The 20,125-nt window shown below is 42.0% G+C and overlaps 1 protein-coding gene across 3 annotated transcripts in view; it reads right to left on the reverse strand.

Annotated features, from left to right (window-relative positions):
• MTUS1 (microtubule associated scaffold protein 1) overlaps nt 1-20,125 on the reverse strand; it is a 166,624-nt gene that overhangs the window by 119,068 nt on the left and 27,431 nt on the right. Inside the window, exon 2 of one of the 3 annotated variants that reach the window (XM_027598754.2) lies at nt 18,086-18,163. The exons of the other annotated variants lie outside the window; for them this stretch is intronic. The gene's annotated coding sequence lies outside the window, so the exon portion shown is untranslated. The remainder of the gene's footprint in view (nt 1-18,085; nt 18,164-20,125) is intronic. 3 annotated transcript variants of the gene reach the window in all.

The raw sequence follows: 20,125 nt of genomic DNA on the forward strand, positions 1-20,125 counted from the left end.
GAACAAATTCCCTACTTACTAAGATTTGAGAATATGATAGACTAGCTCCTCTTGAATAGAAAGGTTACCAAAATATACATTTTTATAATGATTCGCAAGGTTAAAAATTAATCTGTACCAAAAAAAAAAAAAAAAGGCCATTGGAAAGAACTGCTAGTGTAAGATTTGAGCTATTTCAACACTTTTGGAAAAAAGATTACTTTCTAAATCTTAAGAAGAATGATTATTTGTTCTCCAAAGGTAGAAATTCCATCAGTTATTACACTGAACAGACATATCTAAAAAGATAAATCATTATATAAATTAAGTCCTTATGATAGAATCGAATTCACTGTCATTATATTAATACTAGAAAATATTTTAAAGTTCTAATTCAAACATCATCATTTTACAAGTGAGAAAACAAACTACATGACTTGGCCAAACTGGTTGCTAGAACATTACTAGTAGGTTATATAACAGTTGTGTGCCTTATTCACCGACTGAACTATAAACTCAGTAGGGGCATCAGTAGGTATCTTTTACATCTTCCTGTTACCTATAATGTCTAACCCAGTAATTTGAACTTAGTACAGATAAACTTTCTACCTCATATGGTAGTTATGAAATAAAGGTTTCCAGAAGTCACATGTGAAAACTAGTTTCAGTACTTTATAGCCATAAAAAAAAAAAACACTTTAATTTTACTCCTTCTTTGTGTCTACATATGGCAAACCAGTCGTAAGATCTGAATACAAACACAGCTATAATTTATGGCTTTCAAATCATGGAATCACACCAGTTCTTAAAGTTTCTATGAAATCACAAATCATAGCACTAAAACTCTCTAGGCTTCAATACCCAGAGTATACCTGGTCTTGAACTTATTTTAAAACAGAAGACATATGTACAGTATCTGAGCTATCAATTTTACTTTATTCTGAAGTGAAAAATAAAGACGAACAAAAAATCATCATGTGTTATTGACATATTCATAAAACTCTCCCTTCTGTTCCAACTGTTCAAGGTGTTAAAAGTTTTACCCCTAAGCCCCATCATAGTACCATTTTCCAGTTTACGTTTGAATTCTTAAATTAGCTCCTGCAACCTACCTTTTGACAATTCAGCCTCCTCCCGCAGAGCTTAGTAAAGCACATCTTACCCCTCAGAACCCAGAACAAGCATACCAAGTAGTCAGTTTCCTAAGAGCATAAGGATTGCCAGAGAAGCCATGTTAAACAGGGGGACAGCTAGTGTTGGTTTAACGGATTTCAAAACGAAGGCTATGGAAGTGTCACAACGGAGTTGGACGTTACATACAATTGGACCTTTTGTGAAGAAATGCAGATCCATTCAGTAGGTCTGGGTTAGGGCTTGAGATTCTGCATGTCTCTCCATCTCCTTGGTGATGCTGAAGCTCTCAGTCCATGGACCACCCTTGGAGCCACAGAGATGTAGCAGAGAGCTTTGAGAAAAGAATGCCCGTCTAGTCAAGCTGATCAATACAATTCATGGACTGTCTGAGCCAGCAACCTCCACAACCAACTGTAAAACTTGTTATCCTAACTAGAGATAGACTTCCCTTACCTCTGAACCCTATTGTAGGCTTTGTCCTTTCCTCTCTGAGAGTGAATATTCCCATCTATAGAAAATTGGAAAGTTTTACAGTCATGGAAAATGTTGCTTCTAAATCCACTTGCGGATGGAGTTCAGTTAGTGTAATGTTCCTGCCCTGTTCTGTCCTTTTTACTCATTCCACCCAGGAGAAATAAAGTGATTAACGGATTCTGTAAATCTGGGAAGAACTAGCTGGGCAAGGACTGGGGTAAGTGGCATTCACCTCTGGCACTAAATTTAAGATGATCAGTAACAGTGCCCCTTCGAGCCATACTGGAGCCTGAGGCAAAGGGAAAAGTCAGGAAGACCAACCCTATCTTGTCTGTTGTTTTATATAGAGAGAGATACACACACACAAAATACATTACATATAATACATTTTATATAATACATTATGTATATTTTGTTCATTATATTTGTTCAATTCAGTTTATAATAATATGTTAAATATTATTTATCTTTACCACTGAAGGTTTCTTGGCACCCCTCACACTCCCGACTTGAGGCCAGTGCCTCACTCACCTTACCCTCCCTCCCCTAGTCCCAACCCTGCTACCCACACAGCGCAAGTTCTACTCTCACCTCCAGGAGCAGAATCTGTCCCTACAGCGGAAAGGTGTAGGAGAGGCTGGCCCAGTTTCTGCTCTGCAGTGATGGCTCAGTGTCTCTCTCCAAAACAGCCCTGTCCGTCAGACTACTTTTCATCTACATCCATCTATAATTAGGGCTAAGATTCTATCATTATAGAATCTGCAATTATAATTCATCTATAATCTCATCCATAATATGTGCCTTACTCTTTCTCTTATTTCTCAATGGCTCATAACCAGAAAGAGGGGAAAAAAAAGGCATGAATACTCATAATGGTTAACAGCCAATGCTGAACATATGCTGTCCGCCCCCCGGAGCACAGTCCTGGAGGCCCGAGCCCCGGTGAGCCGGGCATTTACCCTTCAGGTGTGGGACCACAGGGGACGTCGACAGAATCATCCAGAAAGGACTGCAGTGGCTGCAGCAACCCAAAGAAGCATATGGGCTTTGGGGAAGCAGCTTTTCACAAACCATTTCAGGAGAATATATTTTAACAACCAGTTCAGCCACTCCTGATAGCACTCCTGAAAAGGAATTTTTTTTTTTAAGATCTTTTATTTATTTGAGACAGAGAGCAAGAGCAAGCGAGCAAGCAAACAAGCGCACAAGTTTGGGGGGGGCGGGGAGAAGTAGAGAGGGAGGGAGAACAGACCCCCCGATGAGCAGGGAGCCCACATGGGGCTCGATCCCAGAACCCCGAGATCACGACCCAAGCTGAAGTCAGACACTTAACCAACTGAGTCACCCAGGTGCCCTGAAAAGGAGTTATTTTTTATTGGGCCCTCTCTAAACTGTAAATCTATTATACGAAGCAACAAACCATGAGAAATCAGCAAGGAGTAACATCTGCAGGAGCAAAACACTCGTAGAGTAACCTGAGCTTCTGCCGTGAGCAAGGTAGCTAGCTGGGCACTTCGGTTCAATCACAGGTCAGACGTTTTTCCATGCTGGAGGTTTGCAGCCTCTATCCTACAACCAGCTCACTTTTTCAGTGAGGATGATGGTTTTAAATAGCACAGACGGAGCAAGAAAGTTTAAGCTTAAGACCATACATCCTTTTGATCCGAGTAGGAAACTCCAGCTCTGGGCAACTCTGTCCGTCAGTAAGTGGCCGTTTCCATGGAAGGAGGACTGCACAAGTCCGTAAGTGGAAGAAAGCAAGGCCTGGGCTGCACATCTAAAATAAAGCCACATGGCCCTTGGCACAAGCAAAGGCTTTTAGCAGTCAGCCTTTTCGCGCAGACCACATGGATATACCTTGAACTACCCCTGGCAGATGGGGGCAGACAGAAGCTTCGCGTGAGCCCAGCAAGACAGCAGAGAGCCGGGAGGCAGGCACCAGGGAGAGACACAACCGCACTCCAGGCAACAACGTCTTTACAGGTCCTCAAGGACATTGGTGGTCAACACAGTATTTATGGCTTTAAAACAGCAAAGCAGATTTCTGTGTGCCCTACAGAAAACTAGAATGTTCCCAGCTTTCAGTTGTTAATGATAGGTCTGATAGGCAATGCTAGGCTAGGAGTCACCCAAATTCCACTCTGTATTTGAGGACAAAAAGGTACTGATGGGGGCGCGCCTGGGTGGCTCAGTCGTTAAGCGTCTGCCTTCAGCTCAGGTCATGATCCCAGGGTCCTGGGATCGAGCCCCGCATCGGGCTCCCTGCTCCTTGGGAGGCCTGCTTCTCCCTCTCCCACTCCCCATGCTTGTGTTCCCCCTTTCGTTGTCTCTCTCCGTCAAATAAAATCTTTAAAAAAAAAGGGTACCGATGGATGGGAGAAGCTGGAATCCACGTGGTCTTTCCAAGGACTCAAGAATCACAATACCACGCTTGTGTGTGCACATCCCTATTCGACAAAGTGTCCCCAAGAAGCTCTTGATTGGACTGTTAAATATTAGAGATCAACCTTCCTCAGGAGTTGGGTTTCTTAGCTGTAAGTACATCCAGAGCAAGAGGCAGTAGAAGTAGCTCTTGGGGCAGAAACTGAAAATGGCTGTGGGTCCAAGAGTGAAAGGTGTGGCACGAGGCAGGGGCCCACGTGGCGCAGCACCAGCACGGCGGTCTTCAGGAACACCATCAACCCCGTTCTAAGAATGTACTTTTTCCGTGCTTACTATTTCAGGGTTAGGGGATTGGGTTGTTTTCAAAATGTGCCTTGGGGGCCAAGGGAAGGGGAGAAGACTATTCTGTGATCACTTGTATCCTCTTCACACACAGGGGGGCTAAGAACTAGCACAACCTCAGAGACTGCAAAAGGCAGCCCTTCCTGTGAAGCAGCCCGGACTATAGCTTCCAGAACAACAAACCACCACCCAGGCTTCAAGAATACTTTTTAGCCTAACAGGACCTGGTAAAGATATGCTTATTGGAATTTATCGTGGTTTTTTGTTGTTTTTTTTTTTTTTACCTTGAGGTCTCCAGAAAGCTCAAGGAGGGCAGGCAGGATTTTGGGGGGGGAGGTTATGCGCCAAAATATCCCCAATGATTAGAAGGGTACCCAGAGTGGGTTTTCAATAAGCACTTGTTGAATTAATGAATGTATGAAAGGGCCAAGAGAATTTTAGTTTGAATTTTTTTTTTTTTTTAAGACAGAGTGTAGAGTGAATGAGAGCAAGCACACAAGTGCGGGGGCGGGGGGGGGGGCGCGGAACTGGGAGAAGCAGACTCCCCACTGAGCAGGGAGCCTGAGTCAGGGCTCGATCCCAGGACCCTGAGATCACGACCTGAGCCGAAGGCAGACGCTTAACCAACTGAGCCACCAAGGCGCCCTATTTTGAACTTTTAACTCCTTTGGATTTTGACATATTTGAACTTGAACTTGCAAAGTTAAACAATACTACAATGAAACTTCTACTGTCACATTCCCGGGGAAAAATTATGTTCAAACTTAGGCACCATTACGTTCCTGGCACCTTAACTTTGTCATTGGATCTCACTACACACCTCTAAAAAGCTATGCAAGACAACATGGCTGTAGATCATTTGAGACTGAAAAGAGGAAAGCAAACTTAAGCCCTGGGCACACAGTGGCCTTGGAATTGATGTCATTAACTGCCAGAGCCTTCAATCATTATCTGCACTGCCAGTCAGAAGTGCGAGAAGAGTACCCAAAGGGACCGTGGTTTCACTGGGAAGCAACTCTTGAATAGGAGGCACTGGCTAACCATGGGCTAACTTGCAAGCAGGAGATGTTAAAGAGAACAAGAAGCAGGGATGTTTCAGGTGAAGGCTTCTTCCCCCACACCTGATGCTTCTTTTAGTAGGGGAGTTCCGTATATCCTTCTTTGCTTCAATCTGACCTTTTTATCCTGCCCAAAGAAGTGCAGTAATGTATCTGAAGAGAAAATTTGGGAAGAACAAACAGACCAAGCTTGGCTGAGTGCCCCGCCCCCACTGTCTTGTTGGGGAGAAGTCAGCCCATGGGGACCAGGGGAGCACAGAAGCTCTCTGCACCTCCAAGAGTAGCCCTGTGGTAACTGGGAGGACCAAATTCTGGGGTGTGCTGTTAAGGAGCTCCTTGATCTCTCACACTAAGCTATCACCTCCCAAATAGCCTTCAACAGAGATGATCTGATTGTTCAAGGGCCAGATACCTTACTGTCCTATTTTTTTTTACTGGGCCAGAACCTAGATTGAGAAGAGGGGTGTTATTACTTATTAGACGGGTGAGTTTTACATAGTTTTGTTTCTTTTTCTTTGATTGTTATCTTAAATCTATGACTTCTACTTTTTTTATTTTGGTAAAATCTGCATAAGATTATTTTTAATTGTACTTAATGCTATCTAATGGTACATTAACAATACTGGGCAATCACCATCCCTCTCCAGAATTTTGCATCTGAGATGAAATTCTGTACCCATTAAACAATAACCCCCCATTCTCTCATCCCACCCCTACCCACCACCATTCTACCATTGTCTCTATGAATTTAATTACTCTTTAGAGGAATCATACAATATTTTGTCCTTTGGTGACCATCTGATCTCACTCAACATAAGGTTCATCTATGTTGTAGCATGTGTCAGTATTTCATTTTAAGGCGGGATAATACTTCACTGTATGCATATGCCACATTGTTTATCCATTCATGCACTGATGGATACTTACATTACTTCCACCCTTTGGCTCTTGTGAATAATGTTGCTATGAACATCGGCAGATGGCTATCGCCAAAACCCTGCTCACAATTCTTTTGGGTATATACCCAAAGTGGAATTACTAGACCATATGGTAATTTTATGTTTAATTTTTTGAGGAACCACAACTGTTTTCCACAGCATCTGTACCACTGTACATCCCCACCAGCAATGCAGAGTTCCAATTTATTTACATCTACATCAACACTTGTTCTAATATAATAGCCACCCTACTGTTTGTGACGTGGTATCTCCTGGTGGTTTTGACTTAAGTTTGCTTAAGGATTCCTGATGCTGAGCATCTTTTCAGGTACTTAATGGCCATTTTCTTATCTTCTTTAGAGAAATGTCTATTCAAGTCCTTTGCCCATTTTTGAATTAATCGTTGTTATTATTTAGTACACTTTGTAAAAATCATGATTTAGGGGATTATTTTCCTCCTCTCTGGGAAGTAGGATGGACTTAAAATGAACTGTTTCTCCCAGAAAGATATGCTGACATCCAACCCCCAGCACTTATGAATGTCACCTTTTTTTTTGGAAAGAAGAGCTTCACTGATGTAATCAAGTTAAGATAAGGACATTGGGGCGCGCCCTAATCCAGTATGACTATAGTCCTTATAGAAAGAGAAGAAACAGAGTAATACCATGGGAAGACACAGACACACCTGGCAGCTGGCCCCGTGAAGGCAGGGCACAGACTGGAGTCGTGCTGACAAGCCAGCGAATGTACAGAACAACCAAGAGTGAGGAAAAGGCAAAAAACATCCTCCCCTGGAAGCTTCAGAGGGACCACAGCCCTGCAGACACCTTGATTTTGAGCTTCCAGTCTTTGGAACTGAGAGAATAAATCTCTGTTGTTTTAGGCCACCCATTTTGTGGTGCTTTGTTACAAACTAGCACAACTCCCTTCATAGAAAATTAGTGCATTGTTCAAGTCCTTTTATGAATTGGTTGTTTAGAATTCAGAACACAGTTTCCATTATTTAAAAAAAAAAAAAAAAAATACACTTAAACAATTGTTCGGATCCCAGAGAGCCTCTACACGACATTTTAACCCACAATGGAACATGACTACTGCCCAGGAGCACTACCATTTCCCCCAGAATTATAGGAACCACAGCCAGCATTGCACATAGGGCCTTAAAGGCCAGAAACCACATCTCCTCTGGCTGCAGCCATGGTCCCTAGTCAATCCTTTCGCCTCTAATGGGCTGAGTGATTACTCTTCCCCCACCCCCTCAGAGAAGGTGATTTCTTGCTCCAGTTTGCCCGGATGGTGAGAAGATCTCCATCCTTGCTCCCCTCACCCACACCTGTACCCCAGCTGCACAGGCAGTGACAAAGATTAGATTCCCTCCAGAGCTCTCTCGCTCTCACCACTTGTAAAGGCAGCAAAAGTTAAAACAGTCCTTCATTTCAAAGAGGAGCATCAGTGGGGGGAAAAATGAGGTGAAAATCTTGGTAGAAATTCCGAAGTATCTTTACCTGGGGAGATGCCTACGTGGGTAGCAACGAATAGTTCAAATGCCTAGCACTATTAGAAATTAATAGAAATTTACTTTTTTTATTATAAATATGTTGCTAGTTTGGATCGTTAAATGCTAGAGAGGTGAAGATCTCGAAGCACCAACACTTACCCTCTACCCCTCAGGATAGGCGCAGAGCAAAACCCACCAGGAACTTCAATGGTTTAATGCAAATGCCCAGGGGTTTTGGCTGGGAGCCCTGCTCATACCCATGGTCAACCAGAGAGTCAGGTTGATGAGTGTCTTCATCTCAACAAAAACTTCCACCATCTTCAGACACTGGGAAAGGACCACAGCCAAGTGCACACTCAATCAAAGCTCCTGCCAAGCCATGACACATATTACTTGTGCTCACCATTCACCAAAGCAGGCCACAGGACAACACTCAATCTCAGCAAAGTTGGAAAGCACCATTTTACCACTTGCCCAGCGGTGGGCGAACTGGAAATATTTGTGCCAAGCACTAAAGTGGTATAAGAATTCATTTCCACTATAGGTGGGAAAATCAGGAATGGGAAATCTCACTAAAATGAAGTCAGGAGGTTTTGGTAGGGGGAGATCTCATGCCCTACTGCCATAGACCCTACGGGAAGAGACGTACGTGACCTTGCGTGCATGTACTACTCTACCACGCCAGCCAGAGAAGAGTGGCTTTCCCCATTCCCGGGGCAACAGGTCAGCCAAGGAGAAGCCACCACACTTTGAACACCCAGTTTCCTCTAATGGACTTTCATTCAATTCTGAACAGCCTTCCCAACGGACCCCTTTTCTCCTTAAAAAAGTGGGTCTCTCCTTTGTTCCCTGGACTTGCCTACAGTTTTGACACAGCTTGTTTCTCCCGGGTTGCAATTCTCTTTTATTCCCGAATAGACCCGTCTTTTGCTGGTAAAAATAACTGGCAGTTTTACTTTTAAGGTTAACATGGGGTATTCGGTATATGGCACATCGTACCAAAATAGGATCTTTCCTAAAATCTGCCTTGAGTGGCACTACAGTTCCTCTGCCCAAACTATACCTCTTCAGCTGAAATCACTTATCTGGGATTCACAGTCTTCAGGGAAGAAAAAGGGGAAAAAAGATGAAAAATAAGTGAAGGCTTCTATCTGTTACCAGTATCTGATTGCTTTCAAAATATAAGGTGATTGTAGTGACCAGTAATTGTGGGAGAGACTGGCTGGTCACCAAAACCCATTTCTTTTTTTTTTTTCCATCCCCCTGGCACATGGACAATGTTTTCCTACCTCTCTTGCAGGTAAATGCCATGTGTTCTAGCCAACAGAATGTAAGCAGACACTGTATGTACCCCTCCTAGGCCTGGACCATAAAACTCACATAGAATCCTCCCTAAGTTTTCCCTCCTTACGTAGCTTGACACAGATAAACCAGGTAGAACCACAGGATCAAAGAAGCCTGGACCCCTCAATCACTGCTTGGAGGATTATTGTCTACCAATCAGAATTACCAATTCTGGACTCCAAGAGAACAAGAATTAAATTAGTATTTGAGCCTATTTTTTAAGAGGGTTTTTTTTGGGGGGGGGGTGGGGAGGCAAGGGGGAGAAGCAAATTATATTTTTAAATAATACCATAACTACCTTGAAAGAAAGGAGTAATCATTAAGAACTCCATCATCTTAGTCATCTCGTTTTGGCAAAAGAAAAGATTCTTTAATCAGCACTTCCTAAATATGAAAAAAACTGTAAGATCTACAAATTCTTGTGGATACAAAGAGTAGCTCATTCCATTTGCCCTGTCCTCTTATACTGAATGTCCAGACATACGGGCTAGTAACATCTAAAAACAGGAAAAAAGGTAATTTCTATGTACTTGCACTGATATGGAAGAAAATTATACCCAAACAGTAATTCATAATTCATCTCCTACACACTGAAAAACCTCTTTGTTCCTTTTTTATTTTCTTAAATCCTCTTAAGTTTGCTTCTTCCAAGAAATCTTCATGTTAATCTAGTCCAAGGGTTGGCAAACTATTTTCAGGAAGGGCCCAACAGTAATTATGGTCAGGCTTTATGCTCCATACAGTCTCTGTTGCATTTATTCAACTCAGGGATTGTGGAAAAAAAGCTGCCCCAGACCATTAGTAAGTGAATGAGCATGGGCATGTCCCAATTAACAACTTAAAAAAACAAAACAAACCCAAAACAAAACAAAACAAACACAGGCTGTGGGCCAGAATTGGCCCTCAGGCCACAGTATGCTGACCTTTGCTCTAGTCCCTTCTCTACTGCATCAGCTTGAGCGATCACCTGCACTTATACCCTCATTTAAAATCTAGGGACGCCTGGGTGGCTCAGTCGTTAAGCATCTGCCTTCGGCTCAGGTCAGGATCCCAGGGTCCTGGGATCAAGCCCCTCATCGGGCTCCCTGCTCCACGGGAAGCCTGCTTCTCCCTCTCCCCCTCCCCCTGCTTGTGTTCCCTCTCTCTCTGTGTCTCTCTCTGTCAAATATTAAAATAAAATTTAAAAAATATATTTATTTTTTTTCTTGACTCAGCAAAGTGAATTAATGCAAAAAAACAGTGTAGTCTCAACTCTCTGGGTACAGTCAATATTGATCTTGATTAAGACATCCAATCCTAAAATCAGGTACCACAAGACCCCTAAATTGCCCAGTAACAAACATGAAAAATATCACTAAAAATTGGTTCCTGGTTTTCACAAACCCTCCCCATCAATTCTCAGAGGTTATATTATAGATAAAATCATCATAGAGTATTAGTGAAGAGATATTAGTGCTAGCATTTGTGAAAAAAAGCCTAATTCTGACTTTAGAGGCAATATGAGAAGAGTCGACACTAGGTGCCATTTTAGTGAATTTATTCAAGTTTGGTATAGGTGGTCAAGACCATAAAACTGAAAGCGTATTTTACTAGCAAAAACAAATTTTTTTAGATTTTATTTATTTATTTGTCAGAGACAGAGAGACACACAGACAACCAGAAAGAGTAGGAGAGGGAGAAGCAGGCTCCCCGCTGAGCAAGGAACCCAATGTGGGGCTCAATCCCAGGACCCTGGAATCATGACCGGAGCCGAAGGCAGACACTTAACTGACTGAGCCACCCAGGCGTCCCAGCAAAAAAAAAAAAAAAAAAAAAAAAAACAAATTTTATCAGTATCTGCAATTTTAAGGACAAAATCAGAAACTTGGCAACTGATGGGTGATTCAGTGTCCCCGGAGTATCACACATAAGGACACCCAGTACGCAAGTAATCCCCTTCCTTGATTAGACACGGAAGAAATGTGAAAATGTATCAATCCCACCCATCTGAAGGCCACCAAGAGGCCCCATTCCTCCATTCAGCTTCTTTCTGCAGCTACAGCCTTCCTTGGGCTTCTGTGCCTCCAAATTCCTGTAACTTCTAATCTCACAGCAGCCCCTACTAGGTACTCCTGCCCTTCTTCCCCGATGACAGAAACCTGAGTTCATACAGGTGTCCACCCGGTCCATGTAATTTAGGGAAAAAATGCCACCCAGCTCAAGGGTACCTTCTGACTGGTCTAAGCCAATCATGGAGGTCCTGATATTCCATGGGGTCCAGGAAAATCAGTCAACAGCTCGGGTCCTTAAGATTTATGATGTTTGCAAGAAGACATTTTAACACTTCAGTTTAGCATTTCAATGGGTATAAATTTAACAATAAACATCAAAAGAGACTCCCACTTACACTCAAAGTTTCAACAAATTTTTTCATTTAAAACTCACCAACGGCTAAAAAAACAAAAAAACCTCACCAAGGCTATGGAGGATTCAAATGCCAAACTTGACCTTGAGTATAATGGTAGTTTAGTGAGTGCAATGCACAGTCATACAAAAGTGATAAAATTATGATAAAATGTTATGAACAGGGGGTGCCTGGGTGGCTCAGGCATTAAGCTTCTGCCTTCGGCTCAGGTCAGGATCCGAGGGTCCTGGGATCAAGCCCCGCATTGGGCTCCCTGCTTGGCGGGAAGCCTGCCTTCCTCTCCCACTCCCCCTGCTTGTGTTCCCTCTCTCTCTGTCAAATAATAAAATCTTAAAAAAAAAAAAATGTTATGAACAAAAGAGCACTTCCAAACAGTTTCATTCTGTAACAAAAAATGGACAGTAATACCTTTCCCTACACTTCCTAAAACAGGAAGGTCCTCTTTCCACTTTTTGCCACAAGGTTAAAACAATACGCTGCAAGGATACTTACGCTTCCAATTTTAAGTCATTATAATAAATTTAAATATTCGTTTTCTTGCATAAAAATAACCAAGAAACAAAAAGAATTCAATAGTATATGACACTTTAACCACAAACCTCAATATTTGAAACCAGGAATGATTTACAGAGATGTCAAACAAGGTCACAGAGAACATACCACAGGATGCAAGGCAGAACACTCCGAACCCCAGAATGACCCAGGAATTGGACACATGAATAACAGAAGGTGGAGAGAAATAGGGCCTCTACAGGGAGATCGCTTGTAACTCTCTATAAGGATCCACTGGACATCCTGCTCCCCCCCCCAGGGACCTACCAATACCCTGTATATTTAGACAACTACCCCCCACTCAGTAAACAGCTATATAATCTTAGCAGAAATTGATTAGACATCCCAACTTTTTTTTTTTTTAAGATTTTATTTATTTGACAGAGAGACACAGTGAGAGAGGGAACACAAGCAGGGGGAGTGGGAGAGTTAAGCAGGCTTCCCGCGGAGCAGGGAGCCCGATGCGGGGCTCGATCCCAGGACCCTGGGATCATGACCTGAGCCGAAGGCAGACGCTTAACGACTGAGCCACCCAGGCGCCCCGAGACATCCCAACTTTAGAGCTACTAGATCTAGGGGAGGCTGAGAGCAAGGCACAGGGGTGCATACAGGGAAATGTAATGAAATTCTTCTGCATACAGAATTGTGCACCATTCCACAGAAAGCTTATAGTCAGGCTGATAGCCCACAGGCAAAATAGAAGAGGATCGTTCTTGGCAGAAACTAAATTGAGTCCAGAGAACTCAATCGTAGAAAGGAAGCCAAGCATCAACCTAATATTTGAGGACATTCTTTGATATGAAAGAAAACAAGAAAAAAAATTCTCAGAAAATTGAGACAGGCAAGGAGGATCACTACTATCTTGAAAAAAACTTATATTCATGCAAAAGCAGGATGTTTTAAGTAATATAAGCAGAGAATAAGAATGCTCAGAAATTAACATGAAAGCTGTAATTAAAAAATTTTTAAAAGACATAGCTTAAGAATTTAAGCAAAAGACACACACACCCAGGGCGCCTGGGTGGCTCAGTCGTTGAGCGTCTGCCTTCAGCTCAGGTCATGATCCCGGGGTCCTGGGATCCAGTCCCACATCGGGCTCCCCGCTCAGCGGGAACCCTGCTTCTCCCTCTGCCACTCCCCCTCCTTGTGTTCCCTCTCTCGCTGTGTCTCTGTCAAATAAATAAAAATCTTAAAAAAAAAAAAAAAAAAAAAAAGGACACACACACACCCAAAGAGTACAAAAGAAAAAGGGCTTTCTTTTCTTCTTTTTTAAATTAAGGGTTCATCCAAGAGATCCAGCATTCAACCGATACTGTTAACCGAACAAAGAAAAAAAAAATTCGTAGTAAGAAATAACCAAAGTAGTAATCCAAGAATTCTTCCTGGAGCTGAAGGACAAAGTCTCCAAAAGAAAGAGGTGCACTGTTTGTTCTACACAATAAATGAACTAGATCTGACCATAGTGTATCACTGTGATATTTTAGAATAGCTAGATTATAACAAATAGCAGCCAATATGAAACTTATGCACAAAAAGCTTTCCCTAAGTGCTTTACATGAATTCTCATATAATCCACAAACAACTGTTCAGAGTTATACAGTGTTTTTATCTTCATTGTACACATGAGAACCTGAGGCATAAGAGTTTGATAATTTGCCATAGTTACGTAGCTAGGAAGCGACAAAGCTAAGCAGTCTGGTTTTGTACTCATCTTTTAATGACTAAGCTGAAAAACATTCCAGAGGCAAAAAAAAAAAAAGGGGGGGGGGGAGGGGGAGACACACAGAAGACCAAATATCAGAATGACAGACTTTGCTACAATCCTGTAAGCTAGAAGACAATGGAGCATTATCTTCAAATTTCTGAGAGAAATAGGGTTTTCGGACTGGAATTCCAATCCTGCCAAACCATATATCAGATAGAAGTGTTGATAAAGGGATTTTTCAGGCAAAGAAAGCCTCAGTCTTAGCTCTTTCATGCTTTCTCAGGAATTTAAGAATGAAAGCCACCAGAATGAGGAATTAAGCCAGGTCTGAGTGTCACCCAGGAAACAGGAATTAAACCAGGTATGAATGTCATCTAGGAAACAGGAATTAAACCAGGTATGCGTGTCATCCAGGAAACAGGAATTAAACCAGGTATGAGTGTCATCCAAGAGGACAAAGGAAAAAGGAATCCCCCGGCAACACCTGGATGGCAAACAGCCCATATGGTAGCAGGAAGTCAGAGGTCCAGTCCAATAAGGATGTCTCTAGGAACAACACAGAACTAGTACACACTGGAAAGTTTCAACAATTGAAAAACAAGAACGGAGAGAAATCTGAGTGTGCTTTTGGAAGATGTGAACTATTTCTGCCAAATATTCAAAGAAAACAAATAGGGGAAAAATACAAAAAAATTAAAATTGTACACCACTTGGGTCACAGAGACCCAATATTTAGTCATTTTTATTTAATATATGGAAGTAAATAAAATTAGTGGAGAGGGAAAGACTGCCTCTGAGAGTAAAGGATGACCTGTTCTTTGCAGTACTTACCTTAACTCGAGCACAGGGAACAAACTAAAGAATCAGGTAAAAGGATTATTTCAAACCTTCACTATCTATCTTGTTTCCTCCTTCCACAGAGAATCTTCTTACCAGATCAGGCTGCTCTTAGTTCCTCCTTACATCCTGAACAGGTTAGCTGTTCCTGGTCTGAAGCCAAGAGAGACCACCAACTGGGCTCCATGAAGAAACTACAAACTTGAGCTGGAAGTGGCCATTTTCTGAACCTGAAGCGAGTCACTTCTTCAGCTACTGCTCAGACTAGGAATCCTGGTTGGCTACTGGACCTTGCTCATTTTAAGCCAGTATTCATGCTTCAACATTTTTCTGCGGCTAATCCTAGCTACTTTGGGGGATGCCTATGGACCATCAGGTCAAATGTCAAATTCTGCTCTGATTATATGCCAAAGCTAAGAGGCTGTCTTATAAAAACACATCAGAAACATTCCAGTGTGGAAACGTCTACCTTAGAAATGATGAAATACGGTATAATTTATTAACACAAAACTGAACAAAGTCATTGAGTCTCAGGTTAGAGGAAGCCTTAAAAATGATCCATGGAATCTTAGCACTAATCTGACATTAAATCCTCGTAGACCATAATCAACCAAATTTCTGACAACTCCAGAGAACGTACCATGTTTCTAGGCAGTTCCTACTTTTCCTGGTCTAGACACTCCCCGTCCAAAGTCATAAAGCATACTACAGTATTTGGGATTCAAAGTCTAGCCAAAGGAGACCAAACTTCAACTGGACTGGCAAAAGACCAAAAACTTTATTTCTGTCTCATGGAGAAGTCTGCATAGGTTGTCCAGGATTAAGTGACCCAGCTGTCAGAAGCCCCAGCGCCACCTTTCTCATTCCTCTGCTGTGCATGACCTCAACCTGTGACCCAAAATAGCACCCTCTGCATTTTGTTGAGCAGGGTGTAAAGGCAACAAGTATGGAAGCTACTTCCCTACCAGCATTCTACTCTCCAGGGTCGGTAGCCTAACCACATGGCCACACCTGTTTGCAAGGCAGGCTGGGAAATGGACTCCAATACAGGATGTACCCCACTCAAGATTCTATCAACATAAAAGAGGGGGGAAAAAACAGGGATTGAAAGGCAAATGGCCATCTCAGCCACACTCACCACAGACCCAATGCCCCCCTCCACAGATCACTGTTCTTCACTGAAAAGAGAATGGGTTTGTACTTAGATCTCCGTGATTATTTATACTTTAAGAGAGGCTTTCTAGAAACCACGATGTCTCCAACTCAGATCTATATTCTGAAAGTGCTTGGCTAGATTTAGGGGAGAAGATGGTCCCTACATAGTTAAGCCACAGATGCACTATTTAGGACAACTATGGTGGTGGGCTTGTAGACCTTAAGGAAAGCTCATGGATCACTGTGAACCATTCTGATAACAGAAAAAATTTAGTTTGTTTTCATAAAGATCAGTCACGCTTTTTTTTTTTTTTTTTTAAGATTTATTTGAGAGAGAGACAGAGAGAGTGAGAGAGAACACGAGCGTGGTGAGGGGCAGAGGGAGAAGCAGACTCCCTGCTGAGCAGGGAATCCAATGCGGGGCTCGATCCCGGGACCGCTAGATCATGAGCTGGGCTGAAGGCAGACATTTAACTGACTGAGCCACCCAGGCACCCGAATCAAGCTCATTTTAAGTCTGGTTTTACTTAACAATGAAGAAAACTCTTTGAATGGTTCACATCTTACATGTGATTAATGACAGTTGGGCTTTTGGCTTTTGGATCTTGGACCAAAGTTTGTATTCAATCAAAAAACTGTGCACTGTTCAAATTACAAAATGAATACAACCAGGGAATACTGTTTGAAACATGTGTTTGATGTCTACCACGTGCCGGAGCACAGTTAGGAGCCAGGGCTGTTGTGGACTGGATTGGGAACACTTGCATTTGCAGCAAGGCAAGTGCCTCACTGGAGAAAAGATCCATATACAACAGAGGTAACCAACAGTCCATGATTGAATGGAGATTTACGTGTGCCAAACACAGTCAGGGGGAAATACCAAGTAGAGAAAGACAGACAGGCAATTCTATCAGAAGGGATCCTGCTGGCTCTGATGTTCGAAATGACCACACTGATTGGAAAGAGTAAGAAGCTCAAAGTAAAAGTGGCTGTGGGAGGGATCCAGGGCCGCAGTTGGGTAAGCTCAAGGTTCTGCATTCTATTCTGGGAACAACAGAGTCTGCCAACGCTGTTAAAGTGGATATGAACACTTTGGCTTGGCTCAAGTGTGAAAGATGTCCCAATGAGGAAAGACCAAGCGCAGCAAATTGCTGGGATGGATCTGAATACAGTGCCGGGAGGAGACGACACCCCAGACAGCTTCAAGGCTTACCTCTGTGTTTTCTGCACGGACCTGCAGGAAGCTTGGCAGGCACTCAGTGCCCAACATACGAGTGCTAAATATAACATTATTTCAAAAGACTGTTCCACTTACATTAATATTTTAAGAAGGACCTACGACAGACAGTACAGGAAAGCTGCATAAATATTCACATGTTAGGTAGATACAAAAGGTAATTTATACTAAAAGCTTAAATCCAAGGGCTTTCTATGCTTTTTTTCTTTAGTTTGTTTAAACGAAAAGGTGCTAAAAGGTTTTTGTTTCCCCACTCCGAACAATAATAAAGGAAAAGTTCAAAGAACAAATAAGGGATCTAGGTTAAAATGCATATTAAGCTTAGAGACAGATGCTATTTAGTTTAGTCATTCAAGGAAAGTAATTCACTTCTTTCTAAAACACTGAGACTTAAGGGTTTTTAAGTGAAAATACTACTCAACTATGAACTCTCTCAGAGAAACTTTGCTTATGCCATGGTAAAACAATTAAAACTACCTCAAAAACGTATCATTCTCTTTCCTCATCCACCCTCAAAAGCACATGAGGTTTGTATTTAAAATATCTCTAAGGTCCTGCATTTTGCTAATTAGAATATTTTTGTAGGAACAATCGAGTGTTCTCAAGTATCCTCAAAGTAGATATAAGCCCCTCACCTCCAAAAACAAAAAAAACAAAACAAAACACAAAGAAAACAACCCCAGTTATAAGACCACCAGCAGGTAACAAAGAGTGGTAGTGGACAGATGGCATACCAAAGTACTCAAAACTGGTAACAAACATCCCAGAAAAAAAGAACCCTCCAAGGGAAAAATAACAATTTTTACACTAGTAAAGATTAAACAATTAACTGATATTCTGTTTAAATCTTGTGGGTAAATAAAATTTTAAGCCTAAGGTCGCAGCCTAAGAACTGGCATTTCAAAACAGACTTACTCTGTTAACCATATAGTACAATCAGTCTTAGATAATTCACACTATGCAATTAAAAGCCTTTCAGGGCCCTAGAAAGAGTGAGACCCTAGCTGATTATGACAAAGACACCACCACTAAAGGAAAGCACCTACCTAGAGTTTACTTCAAGAGTCAACACAAGCAGTTTTGGGGTGGAGTCCTTGGGTTTTCCACAACAAGTATCATATCACCTGCAAAGAGTGAGAGTTTGACTTCTTAATCCAATCAAGAAACAGGCAGAAGACATGAACAGACATTTCTCCAAAGACGACAACCAAATGGCCAACAGACACATGAAAAAGTGCTCAACATCGCTCAGCATCAGGAAAATCCAAATCAAAACCTCAATGAGATACCACCTCACACCGGTCAGAATGGCTAAAATTAACAAGTCAGGAAACGACAGATATTGGCAGGGATGCGGAGAAAGGGGAACCCTCCTACACTGTTGGTGGGAATGCAAGCTGGTGCAGCCCCTCTGGCAAACAGTATGGAGGTTCCTCAAACAGTTGAAAATAGAGCTACCATACGACCCAGCAATTGCACTACTGGGTATTTACCCCAAAGATACAAATGTAGGGATCCGAAGGGGTACGTGCACCCCGATGTTTATAGCAGCAATGTCCACAATAGCCAAACTGTGGAAAGAGCCAAGATGTCCATCGACAGATGAATGGATAAAGATGTGGTATATATACACAATGGAATATTTCACAGCCATCAAAAGGAATGGGATCTTGCCATTTGCAACAACGTGGATGGAACTAGAGGGTATTATGCTGAGCGAAATAAGTCAGAGAAAGACAATTATCATATGATTTCACTGATAGGAGGAATTTGAGAAACAAGACAGAGGATCATAGGGGAAGGGAGGGAAAAATGAAACAAGATGAAACCAGAGGGGGAGACAAACAGTAAGAGACTCAATCTCAGGAAACAAACTGAGGGTTGCTAGACTAGAGGGGGATGGGAGGGATGGGGCGGCTGGGTGATGAACACTGGGGAGGGTAAGTGCTATGGTGAGCGCTGTGAATTATGTAAGACCGATGAATCACAGACCTGTACCTCTGAAATAATGCATTATGTTAATTAAAAAAAAAGTCAACACAAAACCAATTCACTGACCTACTGAGGCTCAAGAATTTTTTTTTAAGATTTTATTTATTTATTTGACAGAGAGAGACACAGCGAGAGAGGGAACACAAGCAGGGGGAGGGGCAGAGGGAGAAGCAGGCTCCCCGCTGAGCAGGGAGCCCGATGTGGGGCTCGATCCCAGGGCTCTGGGACCATGACCTGAGCCGAAGGCAGACGCTTAACCGACTGAGCCACCCAGGTACCCCGAGGCTCAAGAATTCTGATTCCTGGACTTTATTCCAAAAATCTACTTTTATTCCAAGATTTTCTGGCTTCATAATTTCCTAAAACCTCAAAACCAGCATGTGGACAACCCCAAACGTTCACAAACTCTTAAAACAGCATTCCTGCAAGCTTAGTAATTTCACTAAGTAAAATGTTTCAACATTTGCCTTGTACAAACAATTATGTTTCAGGACATCCTATATTCTTTAAACATATCATAAGATAGCATCCATAAGTGTTCTCCCAATCCTATCTTGTTGCTAAGATAGTGTGAAAGGCAAATTGCCAGGTTAAACATACTTAAAGCATTTTAAATATTCAAGTAGTTCTAAGTTTCCTTCTACCCCTCCCTCCCATTCTGCCTCATTCACTTACTCTTAGCAGGGTCCTCCCCCTCTGCCTCAGAGCTATAACCAAAACTCTAACCATCTGGATATTCCAGATGTACATAGTAAACTAAAGTACGTATAATTTTCTGTCACACTCCATGCTACTGCATACGTAACTATAAAATGACCATAGTCCGTTTTAACAACATATAAACTTTTTTACATGTTGCTTAGAGTTTTGGTATTTGACAACATAAGCACAAAATATGGCACACCACACTTTCTTCCTCTCCAAAGAATAAGAGTGTACTCACATTTGCTCATAATCTTTGCATTTTTACATATTCTAGAATTTATGCGGAAGTAGGGATGTTTTAATATAAGTCACAAAATCTAAGGAGATGAAAAGTATGTAAGATTTTAAAAGTAGCTTATTTAAAAAAAAAAGTATCACTTTTAAAATTT

This window comes from Zalophus californianus, chromosome 2, assembly GCF_009762305.2.
Source record: "Zalophus californianus isolate mZalCal1 chromosome 2, mZalCal1.pri.v2, whole genome shotgun sequence".
Taxonomy (NCBI): Eukaryota; Metazoa; Chordata; class Mammalia; order Carnivora; family Otariidae; genus Zalophus; species Zalophus californianus.